Source organism: Panthera leo, chromosome B3 (genome assembly GCF_018350215.1).
Source record: "Panthera leo isolate Ple1 chromosome B3, P.leo_Ple1_pat1.1, whole genome shotgun sequence".
Taxonomy (NCBI): domain Eukaryota; kingdom Metazoa; phylum Chordata; class Mammalia; order Carnivora; family Felidae; genus Panthera; species Panthera leo.
In genome coordinates this window covers 108324178-108334800 of record NC_056684.1, presented here as the reverse complement: position 1 = coordinate 108334800, position 10623 = coordinate 108324178, and the positions used below count along the sequence as shown (strand labels likewise).

The 10623-nt window shown below is 38.4% G+C and overlaps 1 long non-coding RNA gene across 1 annotated transcript; it reads left to right on the top strand.

Annotated features, from left to right (window-relative positions):
* Positions 1-1827: 1827 nt before the first annotated feature.
* On the top strand, positions 1828-7676 carry LOC122222800. The gene is made up of 3 exons (XR_006203872.1): positions 1828-1949; positions 2530-2602; positions 7195-7676. It is a non-coding gene; the product is annotated as an uncharacterized LOC122222800 (long non-coding RNA).
* The last annotated feature ends 2947 nt before the right edge of the window (positions 7677-10623 follow it).

Here is a 10623-nt window from a genome sequence, read left to right as displayed (position 1 = left end):
CAAAGGTCTGTGCTCAGTGTTTTCTATAATTAACTTACACAGTGAAAAGTACCAGGAAGAAGGGAGAAAGCCATTCGCCTTTGAAAAATAACTATGAGTTCACAGCAAGTTTGCTCTGATGAAATCTATAGTATGCAATTTGCCAGTGCATGGTCCTTCCCCTTGGTGTTCCTAGCCCCCAACCAACTTGCATGTGACACCCCTCCAGCTGCCCTGCCCTTTGCCGGCAAACTGGCAGATACATAAATAATACCTTCAGTCTGCTGGAAGTTCTGTGGTATTTTCTTCCAATACAGCACTTATGGGATTTTAATAGAGGACTGGGTGGGGGCGGGGAGCAGGGAGAGGATGGTGGAATTACTTCAGGTTAAAAATGAAGAGAAGCATTATGTGCAGCTGGCCATTTCCAATTAACCACCAGCTCCTTTGGTTAGCAACGGTCTGAGCCTGCAGCATTTGGGTTGTTTTTCCCCTGAGCTATTATGATATTCATTAGTTCAAATAAAAATCTGCAAGCAAGCTGCTAATAAAGATAGTAAATTTGCTTCTTTACCAGCCTGATGGTGGAGCATTTTTGGCTTATTATCGTATTTAATTGTCTAAGGAAACTAAGTGTTTTGGCTCATTTGTTGAAGTTTATAATACTTGGATCATTTTCTTTGCTTACAGAGCAGGCTAGAACATTTCAGCATTGAATAATGTGTAGTTCATCTATGAAGGATAGTCTTTTGAATATGCATTTTGACTATGGTGGAAAATTTATTCTTTCAAAATCTCATTAGTTTACACTGGAATGTCCTTTAAATGGAAATCAATACAGTATTCTATAAGCAGTAGTGTTCCTGTATATATGGAGAGGAGATACCCAACTCATTGGATCAGGAACCTACTTTGCCCTAGAAATATATACTTTGCAGACAATACTGTGGCAGTGCTAATAATAATAGAGAGGGGGAGCCTAGGTGACTCAGTTGGTTAAGTCTTTGACTCTTGATTTCGGCTCAGGTCATGATCTCACAATCAAGCTCCTCATGGAGCTCAATGCTGAGCATGGACTCTGCTTGGGTCTGTCACGCGCTCTCTCTCTCTCTCACGCGCTCTCTCTCTCTCTCTCTGACCCTCCCCAACTTATCCTCTGTCTAACATTTTTTTAAAAAAAATAACAGGGAGGGGCACCTAGGTGGCTCAGTCAGTTAAGTGTCCAACTCTTGATTTCAGCTCAGGTCATGATCTCACAGTTCATGAGTTCAAGCCCCACATCGGGCTCTGCACTGACATCTCTCTCTGCCCCTCCCCTGCTCGCTCACGCTCTCTTTCTCTCTAAAAAATAAATAAATAAAAATTTTAAAAAATAACAAGGAGGAGAAGGAAAAGAAAGAAGAAACAGAACAGAAAGAAATGAACGAACTAGACTTTCCAGTTCCTCAGATCTGGGTTGAAATTAAGTGCTGCTACTACCAGCTCTTCATTTTCCTTATCTGTAAAGTGGATACTATTTCCCAAGGTTGTTGAAAGAATTAAATGTGCTCCTGTACATAAGGCTTCCGACCTATCACAGAGCTCCAATGAAATTAGTGCAAGCCAGAACTAGGGTGGCCAGGTAAGATACAGGACACCAGGTGTATCAGTTTCCTGTTGCTGCTGTAAAAACTTACACAAAGTTAGTGACTTAAACCAACATAAATAACAGTATCATACAATTCTGGAGGTTAGGAATCTAAAATGGAACTTCAGGGCTGTATTTACTCTGGAAACTCCAGGAAAGGACCGGTTTCCTTGACGTTCTGTTTTGTTTTTAGCTACCAGAAGACTCCTACATTCCTTGGCTCTTGGCTTCTTCCCCTATCTTTAAAGCCAGTAGCATAGCATCTTCTCTGTTCTTTGAACTCTGCTTCTATCCTTTTATCTTCTCCCTAAGAAGGACCCTGGTAATTATCTGATCAACCAAGGTAATTTAAGATAATTTCATTTCTAGATTCTTAATGTATTCATATCTGCAAAGTCCCTTCTGCCATATAAGGTAACATACTGACCTATTCTGGGGAATGAGGCTTGAACAACTATGGAGGCCACTGTTCAGCCTACCACAGTTCACCCTCTGGCCTCCAAAGGTTTATATCCATCTCTTATGCAAAATACATTCACTCATCCCAGTATCTCCAGAAGTCTCAAGTTATTACAGCACCAATGCAATTTCAAAGTCTATCATCCACCCAAAAGTCCTAAAACTCACTTTAAATTTTGTATGGGTCATAAGTCCCAGTATGATCCATTTAAGGCAAAATATCTATCTGTGGACCTGTGAAAATAAAAAACAAGTTATGTGATTCTAAAACACAATCATAGGACAGAGTAAGACAACAGTTATAGTCATTCCCTTTCAAAAGCAAGAGTGAGGGATGGATTGAAAAAAAGAATCATTGGTTCTAAGCAATACTGAGATCCAACTGGGAAAAAATCATTAGGTTTTAAGAGTTGGGAATAATCCTCTGTGGTTCTCATCTTTACCCTCTGGGCCTTCACTTCCAGCCTCTGAACTTGACGCTCTCCCTTCTGGACAAGCAGGCAGTATTTCTGATGATATGACATCCTCAAGAACACTGTGAGTATACCATGTATGTATCAGGAATTCATTCTGTTAAACCAAAGGCTGCTCCACAGATCCTCCCAGATCACTTCATCTCTATTTTGACTTCTCCAGAGATGACTGAAAGGATCCATCAAATGAGTCAAATGCATAATCTCTTCAAAGAGACTTCTTCAAGGTTGAATATTTGGAACTTCTGATCCTTCCAAGGAATTAGTGAAAGGTTGCTGAGACACACCCTTGGCTTTCTCTCAATAGGATGCTTTCCTGACAGTCAACTCCTAACTACATCTTTTTTTTTTTTCCTAACTACATCTTTGCAATATGGATAGACTAAGAATTTCCTAAATCATCAGGTCATTGTTCTATTTTGCTTAGAGTTCTTCCCTTAATCTCTTTCCTCTTACATTTTACTATAAGCAGCAAGAAGAACCTGGATATACGTTCAAGACTTAGAGATTTCCTCAGTGAAATAACCATCACTTATAATTCCACTTTCCATAATAACAATGGGACACAGCTTAGCTAACTGTCTTTCATTATGTAACAAGGATCCCTTTTACTTTAGTTTCCAATAACACCCAGCTAAATTCAAATTTCACATAAAAAATTATTAACATTTGGGGTGCCTGGGTGGCTCAGTCAGTTAAGCATCTGACTTTGGCTCAGGTCAGGATCTCATAGTTTGTGGATTTGAGCCCCATATTGGGCTCTGTGCTGACAGTTCAGAGCCTGGAGCCCACTTTGTTTTGGATTCTGTGTCTCCTTCTCTCTGCCCCTCCCTGCTCACTCTGTATCTCAAAAATAAACATTAAAAAAAACTTAACATCTGTGATAAGTATGTCCCAAATATTACACGGGACACACTTAAACTAAAAAGATATTCTTGTTGATCTGAAATTCAAGTTTAACTGGGCATCCTGAATTTTTATTTGCTAAATTTCATAGTTGTCATGGAGGGTTATGAAAGAGTAGGATACAGAATGAGGAAATGCTAAAAATGAAGAAAACAGAAGAAATGCACAACATAAGGCTAGGTCTGGGAGGGCAGACATTATTAAGAAGCTACGTAGGAGGCCTTGAACAGACAAGGAGGCAACTCCAAAGGTTCAGAGATGGTGAGGTATGGTGGGGAGGGGGATGCATCCTAAAAGAGCTAGAGGCACTGAAAATGAACACCTCACCTCTTTATTTAGCTAAGGCTCATGCCTGCCAAGAAAATCTCATTTTAGCAACACTTATCTCTAGAGGAAAAAAAGTACTCTTCATCCTTCCTATGGCCACACACACACACACAGCATGTGTGCAAGCTGGAGTACATCTAGGTGCATGGCAGCACCATGATGATTTTGGTCACTTATTAACAGTAACTTCTTCCTCAGTGGGAAGCCAACACTTTTTATGCTCCAAATATATAGACCACAGAGAATTTACTCTCAATTAATTTGCTATCAGGAATGTAAGTATGGGTCAGGTTATCACACACACCATATATATACATATATATATATATATATATGTATATATATATATATATATATATATATATATATATACACACACACACACACACACACACACACACTACACACACACACGTCACCCAATTTACAGGTGACTCTTCCAAAGCAAATGGGAATTTAAAATATATCAATGGTATCTCCTGCACTTGTTTGCTTCACTGCCCTTCCAACCCCCCACTTTAAGCAGGAGAATCTTTCCCCACTACTGGAAAAGAAGTCAGAAGCAAGATCACTTAGCTTTGGGCAACTTTATAGCTATTGCAGGTAGGAACCATCTTTGCTCAAGTGGTCTTCAAGGTAGAAATTGAACATGAGTTGGAATGGGAAAATATGGTTGCTTCCTCTGATTTCTCCTGAATGCAGCTTTCCAGAGAAGATCTTTCTTAATAATAACATCACTTCTTTAGTTTTTTGTGTGTGTCAAGAGGACTTCTTAGCACTTTACATATATTAGATCTCAACAGAACCCAGTAAGGAAAATACTAGTATCATCCTTAGTTTATTAATGAGACTACTGAGGCACAGAGATTAAGTAACATGTCCACAGTCACAGTTATAAATGGCAATCTGGATGCAGAATCTAAGCTCCTCCCCACCTCTCTGCACCCTGCCTCTTCCACTATTTCAAATGAATTCCTAACATACCAGGCACACCTATAACCAAACACTAATGACAAGACTCATCCAGCATAGGTAAACAGAAAGAACTCTAATTTATATGGGAGGACCTCAGTTCAAGAACTCTCACTGACTTAATACCATGGAAAAATTCCTCAGTTCATCATTGTAAACACTTTTAAAAATAAAGACCAAAGTCAAAAAAGGAATGAAGCATCCATAATCACAATTAATACATTCTGGCTCTTCAATGAATATACAAATAATTTCTTAAAAATTAATAATGTCTAATATTTTAAAAAGTATGGCTAACTAGGCAACGTTATCCACTGCTGATCCAAATGCTGGCAAAATGGATTCTATTTTTGCAAAGCACTTAGAATGATTCAAAAACATTTTCATATCCTTTGATCCAATAATCCTAATTGTCAGACTGTCCTAAAAAACTATCTTAAGGATAAGCTTTATAGATAAAGATGTTGATCAAAGCATTATTATGTGCATTGTATATACAAACTATGTATATAATTATAATACTGTATATTTAAAAATTATGGGTTCTAATAATACTTTAAAAACTGGTCTTTTGCTTAACATCATTCCTTGTCATTCTCAATATCACTGAAGGCCAGAGATCATTCCAGGAAGGTAGTGATGAACTGGCAACCAGGACTTCAGGTTGAAGAAATTACTTTGTTGTTGTCTTCTTTCATGAGAAAGACAAATTACAGGAAAACAAGATCAAGCAAGGAAATCTGTTTTCAAAGGAATCTCTTGCAGAGAGCATCCTGGAGTCACTTATTTCATCCCAATCTCCTACTCTGCCTTCATCTTTGTCTTGGTATCCAAGAGCCTTTAGGGTCAGAGTGATAACAGAGAGCAAGTCTGCAAGATCCACCCTCATCAAAGGAACATGGCATTCTACATCCAGGTAGCAAACCAAGTCAGTGTTACAAACATTTCCAATATCCACTAACAACTTTTTAAAAGGTGTTTCTGTTCAGAGTACCGAGACACTCTTTCTGAACTGTTCAGATTTCTTCTAAATGCTTCGTAATATTCAGAGAAGAGAAACAGCTGTAATTAGAATTCCACATTTTAGATTTAAATCTGTAAATTCACATCTGCATCATACCCTTCTCATTTTACATGTACAAAGTACATAACAAAGGGGTAGGATGTATCCAACATCCTACACCTGACAGATGTACATCCCAATCATCTGACATATGATCATATGATTAGCCCTTCAAAAAAGGGTTAGATCTTATGCAGGCAGAAGAAGACTGTAAGGGATTATGCTCTCTCAGTCCTTCCCTGAGCATCTGAATACTGGCTGCACATATCACTTGATCCATTAAACTTAAGTTAATGATCCTGGAATGAGTACTCATATTCTAAGCTTAGTAACAGAAAAAAAAATTCCTGCCAATTATGGATTCTACCTTGTAAAATGTACCACATGCACTTTTCTAAGCCATGAATTTGTTTATTCTGACACACACACACACACACACACACACACTATGTGGGTCATTGTGAAATTTAATTGGAGTCCTTCTCACCAAGTAACTGGTAAAACCCCTCATCAGCCATGAATCAAAATTGTCTCCACCCAGACCCCATCCAAATCTTTTCTTCCCCTCTCATCTTAGTTTTACTTTTCTGCTTCCCTCTCACTTCTGCCTCCCAATTCTGATCGGAACTGGAAAGCCTTATTCCTTCCATGAAGATTTTTACATAAATTTAAATCAACTCCCCTTCCCCATGTCTACAGTTACTCAAAGGATTTAATGTAATTTCAGAGCTTGCACTGACACACATCTGCTATTCTAGTCACTGCTAATTCAAGGTTCCTTCTATCCCAGTGTATGTTCCATAAACGGCCTGTTGCCACCTGTTATCTAAGATTATTCTCATCACCACCACTATACCATGATGTCAGGAGTTTACCATGTAACTACTTCAAACCCATTCTTCCTTGACTTAGAATTGTCCTTAGTTTCAGTGACGTGTTGGGTTTCCTGAATAAAATTTCGTCAGCCTTATTCTCCATGTAAAACATAACTAAGACCACTTCTAAAGCAGCCCCATATGTACAGTGTGTCTAGTAAGAATTTTCTCTGTCATGGGAAGCATAAAGAAAAAATAGAAAAGCTGGAAAACTCCAACCAAAGTTAGAACACATCTGGCACAGAATTTACCCTGTGTTTACTCACAAAGGATGGATGACTGCTTGCAAATTATTTGGTTTCTGATATGATGCAGAAAACAATGAACAAATTTGAGGAACCCAGCTTAGAAGGTTGATTTACTAATCAGCGGTATTGATATCTGGATTAGTAGACCACCTTTAATAATTATCATGAAGCCAACATGCAAACATGCTGAAGACTTAGAAATCTTTTCAGAGAATAAAATAGTAATCATATTAATAAATACCACTTAATTTCTCTTTTCCCATAGATCACTTTCACAAAAACCATGCAAAATGAGTCTGGACTCCTATGTTCCAATCACTCAGCTAAGACCCAGGTTGCAAAGGTGACACAGACCTTGATGAGGAGAACAGACTGTACCATAAAAGATGTTCATGTGAGTTGCAGAAGAAAGTGAAAAACTTTCAGGGGAGATCGAGGGCTTCTTGAGGAGGCAGCATGAGGATGAGGAAACTACTGCAGGAGTCCAAGCACTGAGTGACTGGAAGCAGAATGAAGCTTGGTGTCCCATCAGCAGTGTGAACCAAGAGTTCATGGTGGCCAACTGGATGTAAAGAAGAAGGGTAGAAAACTCTTGGCCTACCAGATGAATGACAATGCCAATGTCCCAGATAGGGCCTATTCGAACAAATTCGGGGCTAGAAGAAATGAGTCCATCCTCATCTTACATAAAAGGAAACTGAGTCTCAAATGGCTAAAGATCGAATTAAAGATCACACTAGTGGTTAATGGCTAAGCCAGAGTTCAAGTATTTTTTGGCTGCTGCCAAATTTATGCTCTTTTCATTGACCTACCTGCTTTGTTACTTCTTTGGTAGGAAAACTCGATGGGTAGCAGTTTAATTTTGTTGGAGAGACAGTAGGGATATTTATGAAAAGCAAACTTAGTTTCCTTTCTGTCCCTGTGCTTGCCAGAAAAGGTACCAAGCCTGTAACTATTTTTCTTCTCCCACCACTCCTTCACCCCTTTTGTGCTGCTTTTTCTATTAGATTCCCTACAGAACACAGAGCCCTGAGAAGGAAAGGCATTAGAAGGCTCTCACAGAGCTCAGGATGATCACTATTATCTGCAAACTACATATATACACTTGTGTATACTGCCCAATTTTAAAGGCTTGATAAAGTTGGGGGTTTATGCTGCTCCTTTCATGGCATCCAGAGGCAGATGCAGGTTGTAAACTCAGCACTAAAGACAGCACACATTTGCTGACAGAACTCACTTATGAATTTTACATACTGAATAGATAACTAAATTTAGATTTTAAATCAATTGACTTTTCCAGAAGGCTGGAATTGTTGACTGCATGAAAAAAGAGGTATCCCTTTTTTCACCCATTTAAAAAAAAATTGTTACAACCCTTTGTACTTAGCTGGAAGACGGTAATGCACAAATTTTGAACCATGCTACAATTTCTGTATTGTATTTCAAATTTAAATATGACACTAAAGGGTAAAATTGCTCAGAATTATAAAATCTCCCTTCTTCACCTAATATCTATTTGTGTAAATTATATACATTGAACTCCTTTGTTGAATTAGAGAATGTCTCAGGGAGCCTGGGTGGCTCAGTCAGTTGAACGTCCAACTTCAGCTCAGGTCATGATCTCATGGTTCATGACTTCAAGCCCTGCATTGGGCTCTGTACTGACAGCTCTGAGCCTGGAGCTTGCTTTGGATTCTGTGTCTCCCTCTCTCTCTGCCCATCCCCTGTTCACACTCTGTCTCTCTCAAAAACAAGTAAACATCAAAAAAATTTAAAAAAAAAGAGGATGTCCAAAAGAGTTAGTTGTACAAAACTTCAAAATTTTACTATTCTCTTAAGAGAATTCTTTGAAGTCACTATGGCAACCTCTTAATAAACTAATTATATAGGAATAAATTATTCCATTCATCCCTGTAGATTTTACCACAGTTCACTTATGTCAACACACTGCAAAGATTAATATTTTTATTCACCTAATACTGATTAATATAAATTGTTCATTGAAAATGCACTATACAGAAAATCCCCCAAAGAGAACTACAAAATATTTTATCAAGAAACCGACTCATCTCAAGAAAGTTCTTAATAATTCACAAAAGGAAAGTCTTCTAATAAAATAAAAAAAATGGCAGTATAACACCTCCTGGTTCATCTAACTGTAGATGACTCCAAAAGCTAATATGAGGAGTCATCTCAAGATGAAAGACCACAAAACATCACCATCAGACATAAGTGTGAAAATATGACTTGTTCTGTATTCATCCATGTTAACTATAATAATTTGTTTATTGTTTTCATTCATTCAACAAATGCTGAGTTTAAACTTACTTTACTAAGCATGTCTCATTCTTCACAAAATACCCAGAATAATGACTTCTAAGTCCATTTGGAATATTTTGCCAAAACTCCATCTTTATCTCTGATATTCACGTAAGAAAATGAACATTAAGTATTTGGACACTGGAGCTGCTTGAACAAGTTGTTTCAAGGAATTGAAGAACAATTTTCAAGAATTTATGTCTTCTGGAGAAGAAATAATTATAATAGAAATGCAGATGAGGCATTATAGTTCAGACTACTTCCACTCTCTCCTTGGGTTTAAGGGAAATAATGCTAACTGGATTTGAGGTACAGATCAAACAAAGCAGAGGGTTAAGAACAGTTCTGATAGTGGGCATTCTCCTTTGCTTAGATTCACACAGTGCCCTAGGACAGATCAGGGGATTTTTGATGGAAAAACTGAGCTTTAGAGATCTGAACTGAGATTTGGAGGAAATCCAGGATTTAGAGATTTAAAAATGGAGGAAGAAACAGAGAGTGGTCTGTCAATGTCAGGACACTGAACTTGGGAGTTGAGTATGGGAAGGAGGGCATTGGCAAGACTCTGAGCTTCCTAGAGGCTGTGAGGTCTCCGAGAATGGAGACCGACATGAATCAGAACTATAAACATCACCTCATTTCGGGGGCTGCAAAGCCCAGTGTAAACCCCGTGTTTGTTCCTGACAGCCTAACTTCTTGTGTGTGTGTGTGTGTGTGTGTGTGTGTGTGTGTGTGTGTGTGTGTGTGTTTTCTGGGAGAGATACTAACATGAACAAGAGCATATTTTTCCACAAAAGCATGTGTCAATCTGGCAACTGATGTGGAAACTAAACTGGGAAGCCTTCAAAATTAGTGTTTATAAAACTCTGATCCCTGGACTAGGTAACAAAAACTGGAAAAATGTTGATAGTAACAGATCTCTTTATCCTCTGTACACAAACTCACCCGACCAAGGATCAGTCATTTAAAATCACCCAGCTGTTATGGGAGAAATGCTGCTCAGTATACAGATTTCCCAGTAACATATTCTCAGAGAAAGGAAGAATTGCTTGTGATGTTCAATTAGTTGGGACCCAAAGTCTAGGCTTACTTCCAGGGAGGCCCAATCCTGAATCAACCAATTATTACTAAATGTGATATAGAGGGTATTGTGAACAAGAGTTAATCAACAGCATGTTACATTTTTGCCACACTCCTAAAATGCAACTGGGAATTAACCCATTAGCTATACAACACACTACTCCACCATTTTTTTAAGTATGTAGCTATGAGTACTATTAATTCCAAACCAAAAAACTGAAGGGAGCGATGATTTGTTCAGTGTGCAGCCAAACTAAGAGACTCAAGAGAGGAAGCTTAACAGTCACTGCCCAGA